The following is a 25,556-nucleotide window of genomic DNA, read 5'->3' as shown; positions in this document are numbered from 1 at the left end:
GATCAGTTTATTCTGCCAGTGCGGTTATCTACATTTTTTGCACCGATGTGAAGACTTTCTGAGGAAAGCCAAGTCTGCCTGGGAGTGAATGTTATAACCAGAAGGTGAGATAGAAATGCCCACAGTTCTGGCCAGTCAGGGAAACAGATGTAGTTACTAACTTTATTGACCAATCAGAAGTGACGGTACAAAAATGCAGCCAGTCAAATGAAGAGATCTGGTATTCCAGTGAATGACCAATCAGAAATGACAAGTATAAAAATGCAGCCAATCAAAAGTGATAAATTATTAAGATGAATGACAAATCAGAAATGACAGTACAAAAATGTAGCCAATCAAATGAAGAGATAAGGTACTCCCTCAGAAGTGATGATACTAAAAATGGAGCCCACCAAAACAGGACAAGTACATGTATGTGACCAGTCACCAGCCAGAAGTGACATTTTAAGGTTACAGACATTTATAAAGATGCTATTACAGCTATAGCCAATCAAAAGAAATGATACATAGATTCAGCCAATCAGAAGCAGGGGTGCAGATTCTCATACTTCTAGCCAATCAGAAGTGACAGTATACTGACGCAGCAAGTCAAAGAGATACAGGTATTCAAAGGTATTCAAAGCTGTAGCGAATCGGGAGGGACAATACACAGAGCCAATCAAAAATAAAGATACAGATAGTTATATCCAGTTACAAGTGAATATTTACAGCATAAGATACTTGAACCAAAGGAGTGCAACACTGGTTGCGGCTTGTATTATATCATATTTGAAATAATATAGCCGTGCAATAGTCCTGATGGCTTGCATGGTGTTACATTTAAAATCTTTATATATATTTGGTTCATGAATAATGAAAAGTATGGTATGCATGCCCATTGGCATATAACGTCATTGAACTGTCTGTCCGTTTGTCTGTTTGTCCATAATAATCCGTCCGTCCATACAACGTCTTTGGCCCTACAGCCCACATAAATTTTAATGACACAATTTAGTTCATACTCACACTCAACAAACCTTGTGGCAAGACCTACAAGCTAACCTATATAGAGATGACCTTGACCTTCATTATGATCTTCACCTTAAACTTAAACCTTTAGAAAACGACATCTTTGGTCTTACACCTGGGGGCATGATTTTGCATTTTAAAAACACAGCTCCTTGTTTCTTTTTAATCATACCAGAGGGATGCAACAGTTCTGATGTAGCTTGTATTGTGTTATCGTATACATTTGGTGCATGAATCAGGAAAACTATGTTATTCGTATACCATAGGGATGTTCTGATACTACTTAAATTGTCTTAATATACACTTGGTTCATAAATAAAGAAAACTGTCTTGTTTATATTTTTTCAGCAGAGATCTTATGGGCCACTGAGGTGTATGAAAGCAAAAAAAACAACAACAAAAAAAGCACATTTTATTTGCTTCTTGTCTCGATGACAAATCACTTTCTCCTTGCCACGATGATTAGAGCAATTACTCAAAAAACATGTTTTCGCAAATTTAATTTTAAATTGGTGGAAATTAGAGGCAAAAATCTGATATATCCCCAAAGTAATTCATACATGTCAAAATACTTGACGTTGAGTGTTTACATTCAAAATAAGTTTGATGTTTACTGGGGGGTAATCTAGGTATAACCATTCAAATGACAAGTGTTTCTTTAATATCGGTGGAAAATATCAGTGAGAGTTTTTACCTACAAGCTCAAGTTTGTTTACAATTTTGCATTGATATAATTTCATTGCCCGTAACTCAAATTACCGCAACAATTAATGCACAAGAGTTGAACGAGTGCAAGAAGGATTATCTGAATTTTCTTCTTTTTTTTTTACGATGAGTCTCGTTATAATTATTTGGCGTCAAGGTGTTGAAAAGGACCATTGAAAGTATTTCTGTCACCGTTTCTCGTTTTTTGACAGGTTGCCACACATTCAGTGTGTGTATTTACTCGAGCGTGACGCAGGACTGCAGATACTTGACAAACGACTACCGAGATCATATAACCTATTATTTGTATTACTTCTAATTTAGATCGGCCTTTGGTCTTTAGTTGATACTATCGGAGATATTAACTACGCCAAGTTTTATTCAAGTTTTTGTCAAATGCATTCTTCCGTATGGATAGCCTTTCATACCCCTGGAAGGCACAAAGACGTTTAATATTGTGTGACCTCGTATTGGATCGTTTGAACGACTCACGGACAGGGAGTAAAATCGACACTGTTTGTTGTTGTTTTGACTTCATGGAATAAAGAGTTAGCAGTTTTTAAGACGGAAATTTCTGTCTGATTTTCAGTAGGAGTTTTGTTATTTGTGAATTTGAATAACGGTGAGATATTGCGGAGTTAAATTTTACTTTGATATTTATATGTGGTTGGATAGTATAGAGTGTGGGTTAGTTGGATATTAATGATTTAAATTAAATGTGGTTAAATTTGTCTGAGGTGTGGTTTAAACTGTACAAACTGGAAAGCAAGTTTATTGAGAATACTGTTTTTAAAAACTTTCAAATAATTTGTTGAAGAAAAGGATTAATAGAGTACAAAAACATTATGTGAATGTGAGTATGAATTGTTTGTATTAATTTGTTAAGGGAAGAACTACTTTCTCTGGTTTTCTTGTTCTGCATTTGTCTTGTTTTGAATTTATTTATTTTTTTTAGCTCAAGCTCACATCTGCTGATATATATTACGCAGATTGAAGTGTTCAGTATTATTTATATGATTTAAATGTTAGACAGAAATTGAATATTTTAATTTTCACAGCAACTAATTGGTTTTGAAAATTGTTAATGAGATTTTTTTTATGTAATGCACTATAAACTTGACTTTTGAAAAATGGAGGTGAAATAAGGTAAAATAAAGAGGTCTTCATGAATATTTATGATGATTCAGACATGCTTATGCATATAAATATATTATGTAAAATGGCCTATGCATATTAATATATTATGTGGAATAGCCAGTGCAAATTAATCTATTATGTGGAATAACATGTGCATATTGATTTATTATGTGGAATCTTCTGTAGCATATTCAACCTTGAACTTGTGTTACAGTTTTACCTGTTATAATCACACATCCCCTTTTGAAAGGCAGATATTATTATTTTTTATATTGGATAAAATTGTTTTTACTGCAGCAAACACTCAGTATTAAGAAAGGTTGTGATGTAGATAGTTTTTAGCTTTAGTTCGTCCATTTGTTGTCTAAATTAACATTTTATCTTGGTGCAATACAAAATGTATTTCAGTTGACAAGCTTTTGTAATGACCTTTATTATTGTCTGTTGGAATTATTTTTCTTCTTCTATGATCCTTAATAAAAATATATCACTTGTGGTAGAATGCATTGGGAAAATATTTGTTTTTGGTCTTAAAAGGTATTTTTGCAAAACCCTTCAATTCATTAGTGGAATATTGTTCTCACCTGTGAGAAAATCTTGCAATCAAGTGAAGAAAGAAATTCATCAGCGGAATATAGTTTTCACACGTGCATAAACCATAAATCAAGTGAAGAAAGAAGTTGTTACTTGTTTTGTTTTGTTATTTTAAGGTGTCAAACCTTGTGTTTTGTTTCATTTTTGAGGTTTTAAGCTTTGTTTTCTTTTTCACACTTCCATTGTTTATCAATATTACCAGTTTGTATGATGTTACCTTTTGCAGGTTGTTTAAACCAGTTTTATCGGCCGTTACAAGCTATTGTTGCTGATCCAATTTGTTCAAACCAGTTTGACATGCCATTTGAAATTATTGTTGCTGATTCCAGTTGTTTAAACCAGTTTGACGTGCCATTTCAAGGTATAGTTGCTAATTCCAGTTGTTCAAGTCAGTTTGGTTTCAAGCTATTGTTGTTATCTGATTTTGGTTGTTCAAACCAGTTTGACATGCTGTTTCAAGCTATTGTTGCTGATTCCAGTTGTTCAAACATGTTTGACGTGCCGTTTCAAGCTATTGTTGCTGATTCCAGTTGTTCAAACAAGTTTGATGTGCTGTTTCAAGTTTTTGTTACTGATTCCAGCAGTCAAAGCAGTTTGACATGTCGTATCAAGCTATTGTTACTGATTCCAGTTGTTCAAAGCAGTTTGAAATGTCGTTTCAAGCTATTGTTACTGATTCCAGTTGTTCAAAGCAGTTTGAAGTGTCGTTTCAAGCTATTGTTACTGATTCCAGTTGTTCAAAGCAGTTTGAAGTGTCGTTTCAAGTTTTTGTTACTGATTCCAGTTGTTCAAAGCAGTTTGAAGTGTCGTTTCAAGCTATTGTTACTGATTCCAGTTGTTCAAACAAGTTTGACGTGCTGTTTCAAGTTATTGTTACTGATTCCAGTTGTTCAAAGCAGTTTGAAGTGTCGTTTCAAGCTGTTGTTACTGATTCCAGTTGTTCAAACAAGTTTGACGTGCCGTTTCAAGTTATTGTTACTGATTCCAGTTGTTCAAAGCAGTTTGACGTGCCGTTTCAAGCTATTGTTGCTGATTCCAGTCGTGCCGTTTCAAGCTATTGTTGCTGATTCCAGTTGTCAAAGCAGTTTGACTGCCATTTCAAGCTATTGTTACTGATTACAGTAACTGTTGTGAAACCAGTTTGACGTGCTAATTTAAGCTATTGTTATCTGATTCCAGTTGTTCAAACCAGTTTGACGAGCCATTTAAAGCTGTTTATTGCTTGCCATTTGAAGCTTATTATGGTTGCTGATTACAGTTGTTCAGACCAGTTTGACATGCGATTTGGAGCTATTGTTGCAGATTCCGGTTGTTTAAACCAGTTTGACATGCGATTTGGAGCTATTGTTGCAGATTCCGGTTGTTTAAACCAGCTTGACATGCGATTTGGAGCTATTGTTGCTAATTCCAGTTGTTCAAACCAGTTTGTTTTGGCATTTGGAGCTGGTGTTGCTGATTCCAGTTGTTCAAACCAGTTTGTTTTGGCATTTGGAGCTGGTGTTGCTGATTCCAGTTGTTCAAACCAGTTTGTTTTGGCATTTGGAGCTGGTGTTGCTGATTTCAGTTGTTTAAACCAGTTTGGTTTGGCATTTGGAGCTAGTGTTGCTGATTCCAGTTGTTCAAACCAGTTTGTTTTGGCATTTGGAGCTAGTGTTGCTGATTCCAGTTGTTCAGACCAGTTTGTTTTGGCATTTGGAGCTATTGTTGCTATATTCAGGTGAATTTGCTTGCACTGAAATGTCTACTGTATTAAACCTGTGGTTTTTGCTTGTGGTTACTGTTTACTTAGTTTTATTAGTTTGTTGTCAAGTTTTGGATGTATGTAGCTTCTTGTGGTTACTTACGTAAGGAAGTAGGAAAACCACATCTCGGGTTTGGGCTTTTTTTTAGCACCAGGTAAGGTGACTTGTTACCATGGCAACACTTCTAATGACTTATTTGCTTGAAGTTATTTATCCTCCACTTCTGTTTTGAATGAGGAAGTTGTAAGTAAGTCAAGGAACATTGTTTGAAGAAAGTGTTGAAAGGTACTGAGTAACTGAACTGCGTCCAATGCAAATTAACAAGAAATCATAATAAAGCCAGTGCTCATACATCTGTCAAAAGCTTATTGTCTTGTCAATTTTTTGCTGCATGACATTTATACATTGTCAGATTTGTCAGAATGGTTTCATTGTTGTCGCTGCCATGTTGTCCTTTTTCACTAATTAAGGGGTTCAGCGGAGTTCTATCTTTCAGTGTTGTCAATATCTGCCAAAGTATGAAGTAGATTTCTAATCTTAATATGAATGATGATAGTTTATTAAGGTACATTTGTATGTCAATATATTTAAAGATATAAATTATAAATTGCCAAATGCATGAATAATTTTATCAAAAAAATGATCTGAATGCGTCGTAAATTATGCTATATCATGCTTGTTATTTTTTATGTGCCGTGTACACTTTAAACAAACCTAAAATACATGTAAAACTAGTTTGTAAACCTCTTAACGTTTGAAGAGTACTTAAAAAAATTAGTACGGCTACTTACAAATGCTGTCAAAATCTTTACTGCGCCCCTGCATTAATACGTGATTTAAATATACATAATTTTCAGTTCAAGTGGGTTTTTAAACTGGACTTTGTTTAATCCACTTCAAAGCATTATGATGTATTAAGGGAGCATATTTTCAGATTGTGTAATCGTAAATGGTCAGACGTGACAGGTGACCTTTTAAGCACCTTAATATGGTAATGGGAGAATTATAACGATTTTAAAGGGTTTTTGAAGTGTCTATGTTAAAGAGTTTATAACAGATGTTTTGGTCACACACTGATTTTAAATTGACCACAGGAATGAAGAGCACAGTCATAATTATGTGGATTATACACCGAGCATTTAGTTAAGCTAAAAACATTAGCAAGATTTCCCAGTTGAATGACTCGGGCACCTCTTTCTGCACTCAGTTAAATTAAGGTACCATTAGAATAGTTAAGTCCTTGCTTTGTGCTCTATAGGTCAAAACAGCAGTATTCTTTAAAATTTTAGCTGCACTTCGAACCAACGGTATTCTTTGGAATTTTAGTAGCTGTAAATGGCACTAAAGGCCATACAGAAGTTTCCAATGATGTCAACTTAGCAATAGATACCTGTAGTCCAGTTAGTTGTTGTCTTTCATCTACATGCAAGTGATATAGCTGGTGTGGGAAAGGTACTGGAGTGTCTTCTCTTTGAACATAGTACTGAAAATATTCCCCCTCGCTTGCTTCAGTGTCCTGCACAAGTAGTGTAGCGTAGCACCTAGCTTCAAAAGTTGTTCCATCCACAGCCTTGCCATCAGTGTAGTGAATAGCTTCACAAGTTTTAGTGAATAGGTTCCCTTAACACCCTGGCTTTGCTCCACCCGATTCCTAGGTTTCATCCATTAAACCTTGCGTCAGTGTAGTGAATAGCTTCACAAGTATAATTACCTGTGTCAACTGTTGGATTGATTATTGTACTGCAAAAAACTGGATAATTGCTATTGCAAAAATAATCCGGCAAAAAGAAAAGCTCCATTAATAATGTGTTTATTGCAGCAGTAAAAGTTTTGCCAGATGTTACCTAGCACCCAATGTTTTACTGTGTTACAGAATGACAAAAAGAAACATGCATTATTCATGGATGCTTGGAATAATGACATTATGTTGATGGCTTAATGCTTTACACACATTTTACTTCCCAGCTCTATTGTTGACATTTTATGTTGTGTATAAAGGTTTCAAGTTACCTAGATCTTGAAAAAAGTTGGATATTCGTTTTGGGAATATGGAAAGAAGTATTCACATAAAAGGTAAGATTTTTAAATTTAATGAGGTTAAACTTTGTTAGCAGAGAAGTGTTCATAGAAAAGATTTCATTAATTTTCTCCTGCTCTGTTGAAGTAAATGTTCTGTAAGAAAAAAACAAGAATTTCGTTGATGACAGTTTGATTAAGGTTTCGATGGAGGCCTTGAGAAACAAAAATCAAACAACACCAAATCATAGAAAGAAAGAGTTGTTTGACATGAAAATTGAACAGCATGTAAAACATGTATATTGCTTTACGAAACAAGTGTCAGTATACTGATATAAACATTGAATTCCAGAAAAGGGCTGCCTAAAGGGGCTCCACTTCCGGACAGTTAAACGCCTTTAAAAACTCACCATTTTCAAAGAACTGTTACACATGTTCGTTTTGATGCATTTGCAATAGCGTGCGAGTGGTGAAATTTCGCATAACAAGGTGGAACACAGTTTTCAGCAATTGTTTATCTTTATTTCTTTACAAATGGCATTCATTTTCAAAGGGAGACAACTGTTCCCGATTATTTTAAGTACAAATGGCATTCATTTTCGAAGGGAAACAACTTTTTCCGATTATTTAAAGTAATCTTTGAGAAAAAGTTGTCTCCCTTTGAAAATGAATGCCATTTGTAAAGAAATAAAGATAAACAATTGCTGAAAACTGTGTTCCACCTTGTTATGCGAAATTTCACCACTCGCACGCTATTGCAAATGCATCAAAACGAACATGTGTAACAGTTCTTTGAAAATGGTGAGTTTTTAAAGGCGTTTAACTGTCCGGAAGTGGAGCCCCTTTAGGCAGCCCTTTTCTGGAATTCAATGTTTATATCAGTATACTGACACTTGTTTCGTAAAGTAATAAACATGTTTTACATGCTGTTCAATTTTCATGTCAAACAACTCTTTCTTTCTATGATTTGGTGTTGTTTGATTTTTGTTTCTCAAGGCCTCCATCGAAACCTTAAAGGTAACAAACAAGGTTTCCGTACAATTACTATTATAATTATTTCTATGTGGTTTCAGCATTGCTTGACTGTTACGGAAAGTTTATGAAGCATCTAAAAAGGGATTCAGTCAAGCAATGTCAAAAGTGCATATAATTGTTAAATGATTATAATTTTGAGTGACTATACAAAAATTATCAATTTTCTATTAATTTTCATAATGGGTCAGTTTGTTACCTGTGTTTTTCATTGCGGGTCAGTGTTTTGATTTGAGGTCCATGTTTATGCTGGAGGCATTATCTTAAGAAAACTCCAAAAACTGTAGTGTTTAAAAACTGTAAGAAATTCTCTCAATGATTGGATAACTGATAAAGAGAAATCTCTGAAATTTGGACTTCTTTTCGAATGAAGACTGATTATATTCATTTCAAACTTAAGATTTGAGCAGTTTTTCTCAAGTGAGAATCGTTGTGATCGATTTGAATAAGTAAAATTTGCGGTTTAGCTTGATACAGACATGTTTGCTGTTTGGTACGTAATTACATGTTTAGTCTTGTTTCAACACTGTGAATCCTGATATTTGTCATTTAAACAACACTTCCATCTTGTTCAGAATGCTAATTGACGGAGAAGTCTTTTACTGCCATAAAGGTTTGCAAAGAAAATCAAATTATTGGTGAGAGGTTGCTTTGTAATAATACACGCTTTTGGGAGATAGCGACGGAGAAGACATCAAAGTGCTTGGAAAAAGCTGAAATAGAATTGTGCCTAAATTTGATTTGGGGCGAGGAAAATTTCCCCCGAGTGCATAATTTGTACAGAGTTACGCAGAAGCTTGTTGGCAGACCTGTATTAATTGTCATTTTCCGCACCAAAGAAAAACGTGGCGATAATTGTGGAAAAGCTTCTCTCTAACTCAACTTCATAAGCCGCTTGGGGATTTTGAGGGGCTAAGACCATTAACATTTCATATCCAATTTTACGTTTTACCAATTCAGACAGTTTATGTTCACGGAGGGCTGCCGTAATGAAATTCTATCGCTCCCAAGATACTGTGAATATGATATAGTACTTTTCGCTCTTATTAGCTGCTTTATGTTCGGATATGCATGGCCCTACTGATGTAAGTGTTTCGAGCTCTCCTTTTTGTTTGATGTGAAAAGCGTTTTAGGTATGTAATGCATAAATTTGTAAGATGAAAGGGCTCGTACTTTACTAGATCGATGTTATCAAGTTTTGAAAATCGTCAGAAGATAATGGTATTTTTCCTAACACATTTAACCTTTTTTCATCTATTTCTTATGTGCGGGTGATTACATACTGAAATTTGAGGTCTGAAATGTAAGAACTAGTGTTTATGTTTTAAAATGTTGTCCTCGATTTGTTGAAATGATAATACTTTGAATGATCGTGGGTCCAAGAGGTATAATTGTACTGTATAATTGTTGAAATTGTAGGGAAGGCGTACTATTAAACCTGTCAGACCTCCGTCTCAAGAAATGGTCTCTTATATGATTTGTCAGACATGTTATTAGCAGAGTAGCAATTATTGTAAATTGGGATAAATTGGCAATAGGGGCGTGGATGGAAGCATTCGGTTCTATGTAATCATATTTAATTTGTATCTCCGTATGATAGTCTTTGCCGGTGGGGAACTGTAATTTTTCCCTATTATTACTGGTGGCCTATTATCCCTGAATGCACGTCGCAAATGCTGCATAATTCCAGTAATTCATCCCCATTGATTACAGTTATCACAAGATCTGCATCTTTTAGACCCATGTCTTATGTCATTTATTTTTTGCCAAGAGTAGTTTTATGTCTGTGATTTTTTTCTGAAGTGAAAGCTGATGTATATATAACGTTTAAATGATTGTATTAAAGCTGTTTGCTGTTGATTGCAGTTGATTAAAAAAGTTGTTATTACATTGAGATTGTCGTTGTATTGAGATGATTGTTTAATTTAATTTCGTCGTGGTTGTGATACTGAAATGTTCATTATACTGAGATCGTCGTTATATTGAGATGGCTGTTATATAAAGATGGCTGTTAAATTGAGGTTGTTGTAATTTTGAGGTGTCCATTATACTGAGATGGTTGTTATATTGAGATGGCTGTTATATCGAGTCGGCCATTATATTGAGATTGCCATTATATTGAGATCGAAGTTTTGCAGTGTAGTTATATTGAGGTGGCAGTGTAGTTATATTGAGGTGGGCATTACGGTGGGTTTGTCTTTATTGTTAATCTGTTGTGGTAATTATGAGTTTGGTTATAATGGTTTTATTTCAAGTTTCGAGTGGTAATCATAAACTTATTAATGTATAATTTAAGTTGGTGAAAGTGAGCAACGATAATAGGCAATACTTGGGGAAAGGGTGGCATGGTTTGAGGTTGCCTGATTCTGGCCAACTATAATTAGAAAGTCCCAGAGTTGACTTCTTACCCTGTAGAAAGCAACTTATTTAAATGTTTATTTATTCATGAGCAAAAACATCTTTAAAATTTTACTTTTGAAATATTTGTAAAATTGCCTGAGAATTAAAGGGGAATTCGAAAAAACAGGATAAAAGAAACAGAGACATTTACTTAAGTAGATCTAGATTACTTTATAAATCAATTTTAAGATGTTTAACACAGTAACATCACACGGTTAATTTCACTTAAGCATCTCTAATGGCCAATTTTCATATTTGCACCATTAAACTAGGTTTGAAATTATTTATACCAATAATTATCATCTCTCAAACGTGTTTCATAGATATTATTTTTTTCTTTTTGATGTAGCGCAAGTTGTTAAAATGCTATTGAAAATAGTTCTATTGGTTTGACTTCAACCGCGGGAGCCGTTTATACATATTCAAACACAAGTGTGTTTGCTTTTTACTTTGATCTATGGAGAGTGACTGCTCAATTTTGCGATCTTTGTATCCAAATGGGAAATACCAATACATGGAAAATAGATTTTTTCGGTGCTTTATTACTTAGCAAACTGAGCGTTTGTTTATTTTGTGGTTGACGCTAGTCGTTAACAAAGTCATCGAGTTCTGTCAATATTTCTGAATGCAGACATACAATGAAGCGATAATAAAATGTTATTGACAGTTATCACCCGTCTAATTGGCCCATTTTGTACATCCCCATTCAGTAAACATTGTAAGTAATACTAAATGACCATCAATGAAGTTTAATAGGTGTAGCACTATTCCTCATTTTGTATATCCCGGTTCATTCAAATGTTGTTAGCAGTTCTACAAGTGACCATTTACAAAGTTAACAATAGATGTAGGACTTTTTAAAGGTGGTTAATCAGATTTTGGTCAGCCAGTGGATATTCTGATAACTTACACTTATTTGTGGGAGTCATACTGATCGAGGTTTGTTTGAGTCATACTGAGTTTTTTTTTTCAAAACTGAGGTTTGTTCTGCCCAGGCCATTTATGTTGAAAAGCCGTAAACAAAAGTTAGGTAAATTGTCTGCCTTTATATTACTAAGGTGCTACTGAGCAAAAAAGTGTGTCCCTAAACACATATAAAAAAGCCCCTAAAAAGCAGTCATAACTGATCAAAGTCTTCACAGAATAATTTGATGTCAAATTTTTTTTATCAGTTTCAGTTGATTAAGATATAATTCAATGACAGGGAGTGAAAAATTTTGTCACTTTTCGACATTTGGTGACATTAGATCATAAAGTCACACTTATGTCTAGACAGTTTTGATTGGGTCAAATTATGTCACATGACCTTTTGAATTACAGTAGGCAGTCAGATTACGTCACATGACATACAGTATTTTATTTAGGTTAAGCTAATATAGTTTGAAACTTAAATATTACAGTGCAGCCTCTTTAAAGTGAACACGACTGAGAAGGCTTAAAGAGTTATAATGCCTTTGTTAAATCATGATGTGGTTGCCACATTGTTTTGTTATCAACATAAATTATACTAATTTCTTGTTAAATCTTATATTGGTTAAATGTTTGTCTGTTGATTAAAATGGTATGAAGTATAACTGTTTTTGATTACCTCCCTTTTGTGAATAACTGTGCAAGTTCATGACATTGTACAATATTGAATATTACCACTTTTCTTACCATGTAATTACGCAATTATTCTGTATTCCATATCAGTGGGTAAAAAAGCACTGGAGTCTTCTCATGAAAGGAAGTTCTGTAAAAGTGTTATATTTCGCAGGGTTTTTTGTGTGTGTTTTTTCAGATTTCCGATTTTTTTTGCAAGTTTTTGAATTCGCAAGGTTGCCACATCAAAATCGGGAATTTCCGATATTTATATATATATATATAATACTTTATGATATTAAGACAGACATTTAAGAGAGACAGATGAATTTGTGAGAAGGTTCATTTGCGAAATTTCGCGAAAATAAAAACCTCGTGAAAAAATTGCTTTTACAGTATGTGCCTGTGGGGAGTGAAGGGGTGAGTGAGTGAGTTGGGTTTTACGGCGAATCGACACAAAATGGACATATATCGCCGATGGGGGTGTCATTATCAGAAGTTGTACTGTATTTATTGATTCAGTAGTGTTCTCATTGTGGGATTATATTTGGATGCGTGGCTCTTCAATAATACATCTCTTCATTTGTAGTCTATGCTTTCTTTTCGTCTTATTTATTGAATTAGATTAGACGACTAATGCGGAAGAATATTTCCAAGAAATGTCTGAAACATCGTTTGACCTCTTCTAAGTAGATTTAGCATAAATAGATTAGCGCGTCTTAGCCCTTTCAATTGGATTTTGTCTAATTCAATAACAGTATTTTCTTGCTTTTTTATACAAAGCCGGGAGAAACAGAAAAAGGTCCTTAACTGCTAATTTGATCCTTTTCAGTACACAGTCTCTTTTAGAAAGTGAATTATTTTTAGAATTCAGTCTTTTGGTGGATTCAAGAGCTAAGAATAAGCAGTTGATATGTATCTGAATTTAATAGATCTTGTTCCAGAAAAGAGACAAGTCATTTTCCCTCTGTTCTTAGCAAAATCAATATCAAAATGATCTGAAGAAATTTTTTTACAAGCATAGATTACTTCAAAATCCCATCTCTGGAGTGAGTGGGGGGGGGGGTGCATTTTTTAGCTCACCTGTCACAAAGTGACAAGGTGAGCTTTTGTGATCGCGTGGCGTCCGTCCGTCCGTCCATGCGTTCGTGCGTGCGTAAACTTTTGCTTGTGACCACTCTAGAGGTCACATTTTTCATGGGATCTTTATGAAAGTTGGTCAGAATGTTCATCTTGATGATATCTAGGTCAAGTTCGAAACTGGGTCACGTGCGGTCAAAAACTTGGTCAGTAGGTCTAAAAATAGAAAAACCTTGTGACCTCTCTAGAGGCCATATTTTTCAATGGATCTTCATGAAAATTGGTCAGAACGTTCACCTTGATGATATCTAGGTCAAGTTCGAAACTGGGTCATGTGGGGGTCAAAAACTAGGTCAGTAGGTCTAAAAATAGAAAAACCTTGTGATCTCTTTAGAGGCCATATTTCTCAATGGATCTTCATGAAAATTGGTCAGAATGTTCACCTTGATGATATCTAGGTCAAGTTCGAAACTGGGTCATGTGCAGTCAAAAAGTAGGTCAGTAGGTCTAAAAATAGAAAAACCTTGTGACCTCTCTAGAGGCCATATTTCTCAATGGATCTTCATGAAAAATGGTGAAAATGTTCACCTAGATGATATCTAGGTCAGGTTTGAAACTGGGTTACGTGCGGTCAAAAACTAGGTCAGTACGTCTAAAAATAGAAAAACCTTGTGACATCTCTAGAGGCCATGTTTCTCAATGGATCTTCATGAAAATTGATCAGAATGTTCCTCTTGATGATATCTAGGTCAGAATCGAAACTGGGTCACGTGCGGTCAAAAACTAGGTCAGTAGGTCGAAAAATAGAAGAACCTTGTGACCTCTCTACAGGCCATATTTTTCATGAGATCTTCATGAAAATTGGTGAGAATGTTCACCTCGATGATATCTAGGTCAGATTCAGAAGTGGGTCACGTGCCTTCAAAAACTAGGTCATTAGGTCAAATAATAGAAAAACCTTGTGACCTCTCTAGAGGTCATATTTTTCAATGGATCTTCATGAAAATTGGTCAGAATTTTTTATCTTGATGATATCTAGGTCACATGTGCTCAAAAACTAGGTCACTATGTCAAATAATAGAAATAACGACGTCGTACTCAGTTCAACACTAGGTCATGTGGGGATAGGTGAGCGATTCAGGACCATCATGGTCCTCTTGTTTTTTTAAGTTTGTTGTATTCCTTTCACAGAGTTTTACAGACCATGAATTATGCTTATAGCTAGTCCTTTGAAACTTGCAAATTGTATGTTAAAAATAATTAATTTAAAAAAAGATAAAGAAAAAATGAAGATTATTTGAAAGAAAATTATGCTGTTTGTTGGTCGTTTTTTGAGCTGGTATGCACCAGGCCCCGTGTTCACAATACATTTTTCAGTCTCAGCTGAGTTTGAGTTGGAAATTTTAATATCGGTTTTACTAGAACTTCATGGTTAAATTCCAAATGAGACTGACCATCAGTACTAAATAGTCACTTGAAAATAGTTATTAACTTCAAATCGAATTTTAAACATGCTGTTTAGATATAAATGACAAATAAAGTTTCGTTATCAAACTCAGCTGAGACTGAAAATGTTTTGTGAACACGGGGCCTGAAGCGGTCACAACCAGACAGTGTTTTATCAGTGAGTTAAACACAGGGTGCATTCAACACCACGTTGTAAACGTTTTTTTTTAAAAAAAAGTCCTTGAAGAAGTAAAGAAAGATCTCGAGCTTGAAAAGTACTTGAATGTTGTCAGTATCTACCATGTTTCAGTAGTCTTTGCTCTTTGTTTATCATGTGAAATTATACTTGAACATGAATACTTTCCCTGTTAATTATCTCATTTAGCAAATCAATTGTCACCTCTCCCTCTTCCCTTCCCTGTCCACCATTCTGGTCTCTAAGGACAGGACTGACTCACTAATAAGACTGACTTGCTAATAAGACGGGCTCAGTAATAAGACTATCCTATACCACAGACTTGCTAATAAGGCTCAGTAGGTGGTTTCATGTTTGTATTGTTTGTTATTGTTCATGTAGGAGTAACAGTAACATGCTAGTATAAGCCCAGATTTGCTGACTAGGCATTTAGTCACTTCCCTCTCATGGCCGTCACCGTGGATTAGAAACTGCTAGGGATACAGTGCAACCTCTGTAGAGCAGCACACTTTGGGAGATACAAATATCGACTGTTATTAAGTTGTTGTTCTGGAGAGATACATTTGATATTATATTTCAGCTTAGGGAAACTTTGATGATGTTGTTATAGAGAGGTTTTTGCTTAAGAGAGGGCCACTCTGGAGAGGTTGTACTGGATATAGAAGCAGAAAATTTGATTGGCTTGCTGAAGGTAGCCAATTTTGCCATGTGTGCACTTGAAATAATGAAAATAGAACTTGGTGTGTATCTTCACCATGGAAAAGTTTGAAATAATTTCTAAAAATAGAACAGAGGGTATAAAAGGTTGAAAAAATTCAATGTCTAAAATAGAACTGTGTGTATATCTTCACCATTTAAAGCTTAAAAATAATGTCTAAAAATAAAACTGAGGGTATATCTTCAGCATTGAAAAGTTTGAAATAATGTCCAAAAATAGAACTGAGGGTATCTTCACCATTGAAAAGCTTGAAATAATGTCTAAAAATAGAACTGAGGGTATATCTTCACCATTTAAAAGCAGTAAAGGCTGAGCCTTTTACTTAAAATTAAATACTGCAGATCCGGTGGTCCAGTGGTAGCACTGACTACGAAAGCAGGGGTAGTGAGTTCCCACTCCTCCAACAAAATATCTCTATACCATTGGGAAAAGAGTCCTGTGTATGGTTGCTTTATACCAGGGAAGCTTCCGGAATCAGAGCATTTTCAGTAACTTTGCACTATCCTACTAATATTACTAACAGCCTTCTGGTGGAGTCGACTGTGTAGGTTATTGATGGGGACTGTAAATAAGCTTACAAACAAATAAATTTAATCTGAATTGAGGGGATGTGACAGATTCCCATCATAATGCTCCTGATACCCCGGTCCCTTATAAAGAATTAAATAAGAAATTGCTACAGTGATCATAATATTTCCAGCAATGCTTTTCAGAATGTATTTTCTGTTAAGAGTGATATGACTAAACAGATATAGATTTTGCTTCACAATCTCCTCAAGTATTAATGGATCCATCTAATTTTTATGGCTTTTGATCCACAAGGGAATTAGAACCTGTCATTTAACGACTAATATGGTTATTAACCCGACATTGTTAGAGATGGCAACACAATTATACAAACTCATTTTTATAGGAATTTGTTATTCAGTCAATAGATTGAAGAACAAATAAGAATATTAAAATCTAATTGTTACAGAGGTTTTCGAAATACCATATACATTGAGGGAGCCTGAAGCATTTCTAAAAAAAGGGGGTTGGTGATTGGGATAGAGGGAGGGGCTTATTTGAGACCTCAGTACAAATATACAGAAAAGTTAGAATTAATGTTTACTAATTGCCTGAATTTGCATTTTGCAGTAGTGTCAAAAGTGCCGTGTTAAAATGGTGTAAAGTGGTGTAAACTGGTGCATTGCTGCATTAATAAAAGAAATAAGTGAAATTTTCCCTTTACTTAAATTGTATTTATTTTAAATTCCTTTTTTATCAGTTCTTATTTAGTGTGCACTTCAGAGGTTTTTTTATTCCTCATCTGAAACTTTGTCTACCTGCGTGGTCGTCATTTGATGATACAATGGTCATCATAGGTGAAAAAATAGTTACATTTAAGAAAGGAAAAAAATGATGTAAGTTGGTAAAGTGTCAACAAAAGAGGTCTCTGCAAGATGTTGATTGGATCACGCGGAAATCTTGTTATGGTTGTTCACGATCAAGCTTTTTCCTCACAGCTCATGTGCGATGCGACATTTTTGCATACTTTGACGTGGAAATGACATGAGATCGGCATTCTGGGAATCAATTTATTACTTTAATTGTGCTATTGTGCGATCCCATCAATCAATTAGTATAACATGTGACACACAGGAAATTGCGTTTTATCAAAGGAGGAGGGAAAACGGGCTGATACCATGCAACTAGAAAATCGCATCCTGAAAAATGGGAAGATTTTATATAAAAGGAATCAAAGGATTTTTTTTTTTTTTTTGAAAAAAAAAGAGAAGACAGAGATGTGAGAACAGGAGATGAAAGTTTGTTTTTTAATGACACTCAAGAAATTAAGTTTGTATTGATATTTCCAATGCTAGCTACCTATATTATATGGACTATGAGCTCATTTAATTTCTCGGTCATTAATTTTCTTCATACAAAAAACAACTACAGTTCAAACTCATATCTTGAATTTCAACGGATTGAGTGTTTTACTTAGAGATACTGGAACTTTCAACTTCAAATGATATTTTGGCAAATGTTTTTTGGATGGGACTTGAAAATGTTTTCAAGATAGACAGAATTTTGAGATAAGTGAGCTGTATTTACGTTGTGACGTGAAATTCGAAATCTTTGAAAATTTGTCCCCAGCCGTATATTGATGATTTTGCAGTATTTGAAACTTGTAATAAACTAAACAATAATATTTAGGTAGAATGATAGAATTTTTATGCCTCTGGGCATAATATATTATAGTGATTTAACGGTCCATCCGCGGTACGAACCAAATTGCCTAAAGCCCACATTAATGACCCAATTTAGTTCATACTCACTCAACAATCCTTGTGGCAAAACCTTTTAACTGACCTATATGTAAATGACTTTGACCCTCATATGACCTTCACCCTCAAACTTGATACATTAACGAACAACATTTTTGATCCTACAGCCCACATAAATGACCCAATTTAGTTCATATTCACACTCCACAAACCTTGTGGCAAGACCTACAAATTAACTTATATATAGATGACCTTGACCTTCACCTTTAATCTCAAAACCTCGAGAAAACAACATTTTTGGTCATACACCATGGAAGAGACATGATTTTTGTTTTTTGTAAATGCAGTTTATTGTTTTTATCTCACATTTCAAAAGTGGCTAATTTGTATTGAAAGGATCGGTATCAGTTATGTGCGTAATAAGTCTCCTATGATAGTCTCTCGAAATATTTTTTTTGCACTGACTGTCATCTCCGTGTCCCCTGATACCAACATAATAGCCAATAAACAATCTTGTTACTTATTAATAGCTTTCTCCCAATGGAGATTTTCTAGAATGGCAAAATCGATACTCATTGTGAATCCATGAATTGATGTCTGTGGATCTCTGATCGTGTTCATTAACTGTCAACGTTTGCTTGTGTTATTGTGGGTTATTGTAGGGAATAGGGAAGGCAATTTAATTGGACATTTTTATTGAAAGGTTTATGGGGAATTGGGGTCAAAATGTGTTCCAGTTTGAATGGTTTTGTGTTGATCTGACTTTGTTTGGATTTTATACCGAGGCTTTCTTGAGTGTTTCACAGCGACCGATTATGGTGTGACGTACAGCAGCAAAAAATGATTTAATTGGAGTATAAGGTATGATTGTTTACCAGTATTGTAAAGTGAAGTAGCCAGTTTCTCTCACTTTGTTTAGCAATGTATGAAAATGTCTTTTTAAATTGGGTCCATTTCAAGATGTCACATTTCTGTATACATGTGACATTTAATGAAAGTACACAACAATAAAAAATTGATGGAAAAATAGTTCAGAGTAATGATCTTTGTAAATTTAAATGTTGCAGAATTTTCATTGTAACATTACTGTTTATTAGAAATCTAAATATTTATAGGAAATATGACGTCTTTTGACTTTTGATACAATCTCCATCTGTTGCCACAAGTAAAGCACACGTTTTCACTGGCAGCTTAATTTGTCATGGAGTGCCGGAAACCATATAGAAAGTAAAGGAAACTGTGTGTCACCAAGGTAAAAAATAACGATTGAAGCTCAGTCTTAGAAAGCAGCCTTGCCATTGGTCGATATCATTGTTGTCCTCGGAAACAGCCAATCAGATGCAGGGCTTCTGAGACTGGTCTCCTGGTAACATGATATTTGGTAATTTTGGACCAAAAAAAAAAAAAAAAATAGTCTAGATTGAAAAAATTAGTTGAAGATGAAGAACAGCAAAGAAAAAATTGATAGTAAGGTTTTGATAAATTTTTTTCGTATTTTTAAAACTCTGCTTCATAGTCACTTTTTAAACAAGTAAAGCACCCCCTCCATAGCCTAGTTGTAGAGCGTCCACTTCGAATGCAGGTTTGATCCCCGTCCGCGTCATACCAAAGATATAGAAAATGGTACCAGTAACTCTCTTCGGCGCTCAGCATTGTAAGGGAAAGTAGCTTCTTTTCTCTCCATCAGGAATGAGGTGTCGAGAGTGATTAATAGAAGTTATAGACAAAAATGTAGACTAAAATGAATTAGTATAAACTTAAAATAAAGCACTTTAGCTCACTTGATTGACATATTCAAGTATATAAGTGAGGTAATAGCTATTATGTCTCCAAAGTGACTTTTTAGCAGGACTTTGTCTGCAGGTTTATTATTACGATAGACATAAAAAACATCATAAAAGGTGATAAAGGTGTTAAAATAGCCTGGGGAACATGACATTTATTTAAATGTGGTTTTAAAGTTACATTAAAATTCAAAGTCGACTTTACAACTTTAATTTTGTCAGTGGATGTTGTAGGTGTTTTTATTTTGTTGTTACATTTGATGGATAACGTTTTCATTGTTTACAGTCTAACATGCAAAAAAAACCCGTTAGTGTACCAGGTCATACTGATTGCTTTAAGTAGACAAAACATGGACATAACATCATATAAATCATAAAAAATTCAGGAACAGATCTGTCATTGTGAACAAGGTTTTTTGTGAACAATTTTTTGTTGTCGCTTCAGATTTGTTTAGTAGTTTTGTTTAAAGTTCAAATTTTTTTTGGCTGCAGAAAACTTTTATTTTTACTGATGTAGGTAATATATACTTACTAAATGCAAAGCATTTATATCTTTTTATTTATGATACAGTCGAAATTCGATATCTCGGATTCACTTATCTCTCAAAATTCTGGCTATCGTGAATCATTTTAAGTCAAATTTTGGTTATCTCAAAGTAAAACGCTCAATCCCTTGGAATTGGGGATACCTAGTTTCAATTGTATTTAACTCCTATTTTGCTACTTTGTAATCACTAATTGCCGAAACATTTCTAGAACGTGAAATTTAAAGTATAGCATTCTTGTCGAGTTTTCCCATTGGTTAAAAAAAACCAGTCAACAAAGGTGAAAGCAAGCAATATGGTAGTTCCGAGATTTTAATTGGTAAGATAATTTGACCGTAACTTATATGTTTTGGTTTACGAAGTGTTAATTATTTTTCCACGTAATCGTTATCACTTCTGTCACGATTTATTGTGGCCTGACACTGATTATTGTTTACATCCGGAAATAGATGTCTGCGCACGTGCCGAGATTTAACTGTGCAATTTTAATAATTGCTTTATAGGGAAGCAATGTACTGTCCTGGCAGCTTTCTGCATTGACCTCATTGTTAGGAATGTTGCTTCAGTGATTGACCTTGACCTTGTATATAACTATACCCCAAGATAATATATAGCCGCACATATCTGTCAGTCTATTCTGTCATTCCTTTTTGGAGGCCAGTCTCTGTAACCGTTAAAATGATTTTAAAATAACTTGCACATAAATTTTAAACAGCATAAGACAAAAGACACATACTACCAAGGTCACTAGGTCAAAGGTCGCACTTCTTGCACTTAGTGGACAAAGGTCGAAGAGCTTCATTTCATGTCTGCTCCATATCTTCTAAACTTCTAGATTAGGATTTTCATAAAGTTTACTCAGTGAGACAATGTGCAGATTGCATGCATGACCAGTGTCACACAATTTGAGGTCAAGGCTGAAAAAAGTTTTATTTTGTGTCCCCTCCATTTCTTTTAAATAGCTGGAAATATTTTTATATTGATTACCACTTCAAGCTGAGGTACAGTCTCAGACATTCTCAGGTACTTGTGTACTCTCAGCACCTTAATTAGTTCTCTGTATCCGAGTGTGTCTAGTGGTATTAATCAGCTACATTGATAGCTCAAGTTTACCAAGATTTATGGTTTTTAATATTTTTTGATATTTCACATGATGTGGGTGGCTTATAAAAACATACATGCCATATTTGACAGAGAGAAAAAAGAGAAGAACAAAAAACTAGAAGTCAAAGTACAGTCTGTTTTATTTCCTCATAAAACAGGGAGCAAATAACCTTTGAAGGTGTTAATCACAATCTCGAACAAGCCAAATTATCTAATTACCTACATAATCAAATACCTCTGCTAATAAATAGATACTTAATTACCTCGCTAATCATAGAAGTGTACCTATTGATAGCTAATCAAAGACTTGTAAATTCCACTAGAAGAGAGGTTGTGAGTGGTCTATTAGGTATATCAATGGGAATAATGTGCCATGTTGAATGAATTAAGGAGGTTAATCTAGAAGTCTTAGATCTTTTGCCCTATCTATAAGCTGTCTAGGTTTATTTTGCTGAGGTGAAATCATTTTTGTCTTGTAACTAACAGTATAAACTGTGTTGCATTAAGTGTATTATATATATGATTATACATATTGCGGGTTGACCAGTGGCTGGCCCATCCTGGATATGGGTTTTAGTGTTTTTAGTGTCTTGCTTGAGACAGCTGGCGTGTGAAATGTTACAGACAGCTGCTATCAAGTGCCTGCCTAACCAGAAAAACTGCCTGCTCGGCCAGAAATACTGCCCGCTTGACTAGGGAGTCTTGCTTGTCTTTTGGCGGGAAAGAAGTATACTTTGGATGTGAAATAAAACAAAACAAAAGTTGTAACCTCTTTTCATCTTTCACACATATCACCTCTGTATGGCCCTCTCATCTATAATGTCTCTATCACTCTGTCATCTACCACATCTCTATCACCCTGTAATCTATCACCTCTATCACTCTGTCATCTATCACATCTCTGTCACCCTGTCATGATCACCTCTATAACTTTTGTCATCTATCATATCTCTATCACCCTGGAATCTTTCACCTCTTTCGCCCTGTCATCTACCACATCTCTATCACCCTGTAATCTATCACCTCTATCACTTTGTCATCTATCACATCTCTATCACCCTGTAATCTATCACCTCTGTCGCCCTGTCATCTACCACATCTCTATCACCCTGTAATCTATCACCTCTATCACTTTGTCATCTATCACATCTCTATCACCCTGTAATCTATCACCTCTATCGCCCTGTCATCTACCACATCTCTATCACCCTGTAATCTATCACCTCTATCACTTTGTCATCTATCATATCTCTATCACCCTGTAATCTTTCACCTCTATCACCCTGTCATCTACCACATCTCTATCACCATGTAATCTATCAGCTCTATCACTCTGTCATCTACCACATCTCTATCACCCTGTAATCTTTCACCTCTATCGCCCTGTCATCTATCACATCTCTATCACCCTGTAATCTATCACCTCTATCACTTTGTCATCTACCACATCTCTATCACCCTGTAATCTATCACCTCTATCACTCTGTCATCTACCACATCTCTGTCACCCTGTTACGATCACCTCAGTCACCCTGTCAGCTTACACCACTCTGTTGCCCTGTCATTTCGATCTGTGATATATGTGCTCAGATGACTTATTTATGCTAGTGGGTAATAGTTCCCATTGATGACTGGATCCAAATTACCTTAATGCCAAATCAACCACAGTTTTATATAGGAAAACTTTTAAGAATGTTGCCAAATTAACACATAAATAAAACAAAGTGTCTATATGTCATTTGATATTATGTTAAAAATCACTAACAAAGTGACAAAATGATTTGAACTGAAAACATACATGCATCATTGATGGGTCTTTTCAAGCATTTCTCTCATCTTTTGGAAAATTGTTTTTAGTGCGATATGAATATGCATGGTTTAGGCCTTTGTTGTAGAAAATGGCATTTTTATGTACAACTGTCATTAATATTGCAGATGTGTTTTTCATGCTCCGATGTATGGCAAGGGAATTGTTTTCTTTATTGTAATGAGGATATGAAACATGTCTGTATCATTAATGATTGATAAGAAAAATGGGCGAGCATAGGCGATATGGGTGATAGCAAATTGAGCATGTGGTCGGGTAGCTCCCCAGAGTACGATAGGGATCTCCGATTGTTTCCCTCGACATGTGTTTCAGTTAGGAGGTAATTGTTTTTGACGGCAATGTACACTGATCTCCGATGATAAAATCAGGAGCATATGCATGTATCAAGAGTGTATGCATGTATGTGCACTTCTTAGCGGGAGAATGGAAAGTTGTCGGTGCAAGGCTTATTTTTATTGATTGTAAATTTCTGTATTTTGACATTGTTATGTGCACATTTTGACATTCTGATATTCAATACCTTCCTTCATTTTTCAAGTGATTTGGTTTTGGTCAGTGCTGTGAAATTATAGCTGCCCTATATAATGGTTATAAAGCTATCCTAAGCTGGCTTGCAGAAGAATAGTCACATGTTCTACCCAGGACTCAGGTGCCCTCTGGTGCCAGCTGACAGAATGGCCAGAGGATCGAGTCCCTGCAGTCCTCTGATCATCCATTAAAGCTAAAAAGTCACCTTAAGCATGGCTTGTATTCGTGAGAAATTTAAAACCCAAGAAAAAAAACCACTGTTGAAGATTATAACAGACAAGTTTGAAATAACAGTTGCTTTAAAAAGCAAAAATGTGACTATTTCTTGTAATAAATCTAATTGGCAATTTTGATTGTTTTCTACACATGTCTTTCTCAAGGAATGTAATCAGTGTTCTTTGACCAGGTAGGTATAATGGTCTGTTTGATTTTGTCTTTAAGTGATATTGTTACTAGACAGTCGTAAGTGTCAAATTCCACTTCTGCATAAATCTTTTTTGGCACAGTTGGACAAAAAATAGCTTATTAATACCTCAAAATAGAGTATAAGTGGCACATTTAATAAGTCAACGCAGAGGGGTCCTGAAATTTTAGCTATCAAATTAAGAGATTGTCAATCACCCGAGAGTAGTTTCCAATCTTAAAATGATTTAATAGACCTAGCTGAAGGAATGCCAGAAATTCAAGAAGGCAGGTGTCAAAGTGGTTATAATTGCTTCAGGTAATTAAAAAAGATACTTTACCCTGATCTTACAAAATATGCCAAATTAGTAGAGGAACATTAGCTTGTTACTTCCCTTGAATTGTTGTATGATAAAGCGCAAGGATAACCAAATATTATATTGGTCCCTTTCAGTTGGATTCCTCTGACTTTTTCGTTATAACCTTTATCCAAGATATTGCGGTTGGTCAAAATTAATATGCTTTTTATGAGTAGGTTTCTAAATAAAATGATTAATCCAACCTAAATTTAACAGAGGGCCACTAAAAGAAAACCTGTCCTTAATCATTTTCCAATCCAGTGAAATTGAGTACAGATATTGCTTTTGAAAATTACAAAGAAGTCAACGATAAAAACCAAGGAAGGACCAATCTACATCTTGGACATAATCAGGGGAAGTAACTGAATAATGTTGCCCATTATAAAAATCAAAGGTGAGCTATTTATATAATTATTGTTCTGGGCGTCAGATGCCTATTGTAAACATTTTTTATTGGACCATAATGCTTCGAAAATTATTTTTAGAATTTGATTGAAAGATTGTTCTGGTGCAAATTCTTGAACATACTGCAAGGTCAACGCACCGGATTCTTTTAACCCTTAATTCTCATGCTGGACACCATTGAACCTGCCTTTACTTGCGACCAGTGTAGATCATGATCAGCATGCACATTTTTCAATTTGGACAGTACCATAAACTGTTAAAAGGACCGTGTTTACCAAAAAGGTACTGACTGAGTAGCAAAAAGTGCAGATCATGATCAGACTGCATGGATGTGCAGGTTGATCATGATCTACATTGGTCGCAAAGGCAGAATCAACAAGGATTGGATTGGTTTTAGGCTTTTAGATATTTTTTTACAGTCTATGGAATGAGTTATATTCATAGGTTTTGTGTAGACATTAATGCTTACAAAAAAATCATTTTCACATAACTCTTTGTTAATTGCACATCATCTTTGCATCTTTATCGCTAACGCAGATTGAAGAGCTTTTCATTTTTTACCTCACTAAATATACGCAAAAGTTATTCATGAATTTAACTTTAATCAAATCTCTGAAGTTTTTACAATTGAGTTTATTATGAGATATTTCTCATATTCAAATGAATATGATAATTCTAC

At 34.9% G+C, this 25,556-nt stretch overlaps 1 protein-coding gene across 5 annotated transcripts in view; it reads left to right on the top strand.

Annotated features, from left to right (window-relative positions):
- Positions 1-25,556, top strand: part of LOC123534159 (autism susceptibility gene 2 protein-like) — a 172,946-nt gene that overhangs the window by 86,628 nt on the left and 60,762 nt on the right. The gene's annotated exons all lie outside the window — the stretch shown is intronic.

The sequence above is a fragment of the Mercenaria mercenaria genome, chromosome 12, assembly GCF_021730395.1.
Source record: "Mercenaria mercenaria strain notata chromosome 12, MADL_Memer_1, whole genome shotgun sequence".
NCBI lineage: Eukaryota > Metazoa > Mollusca > Bivalvia > Venerida > Veneridae > Mercenaria > Mercenaria mercenaria.
The sequence above is the reverse complement of the archived record's forward strand: the minus strand, read 5'-3'. Positions and strand labels throughout refer to the sequence as shown.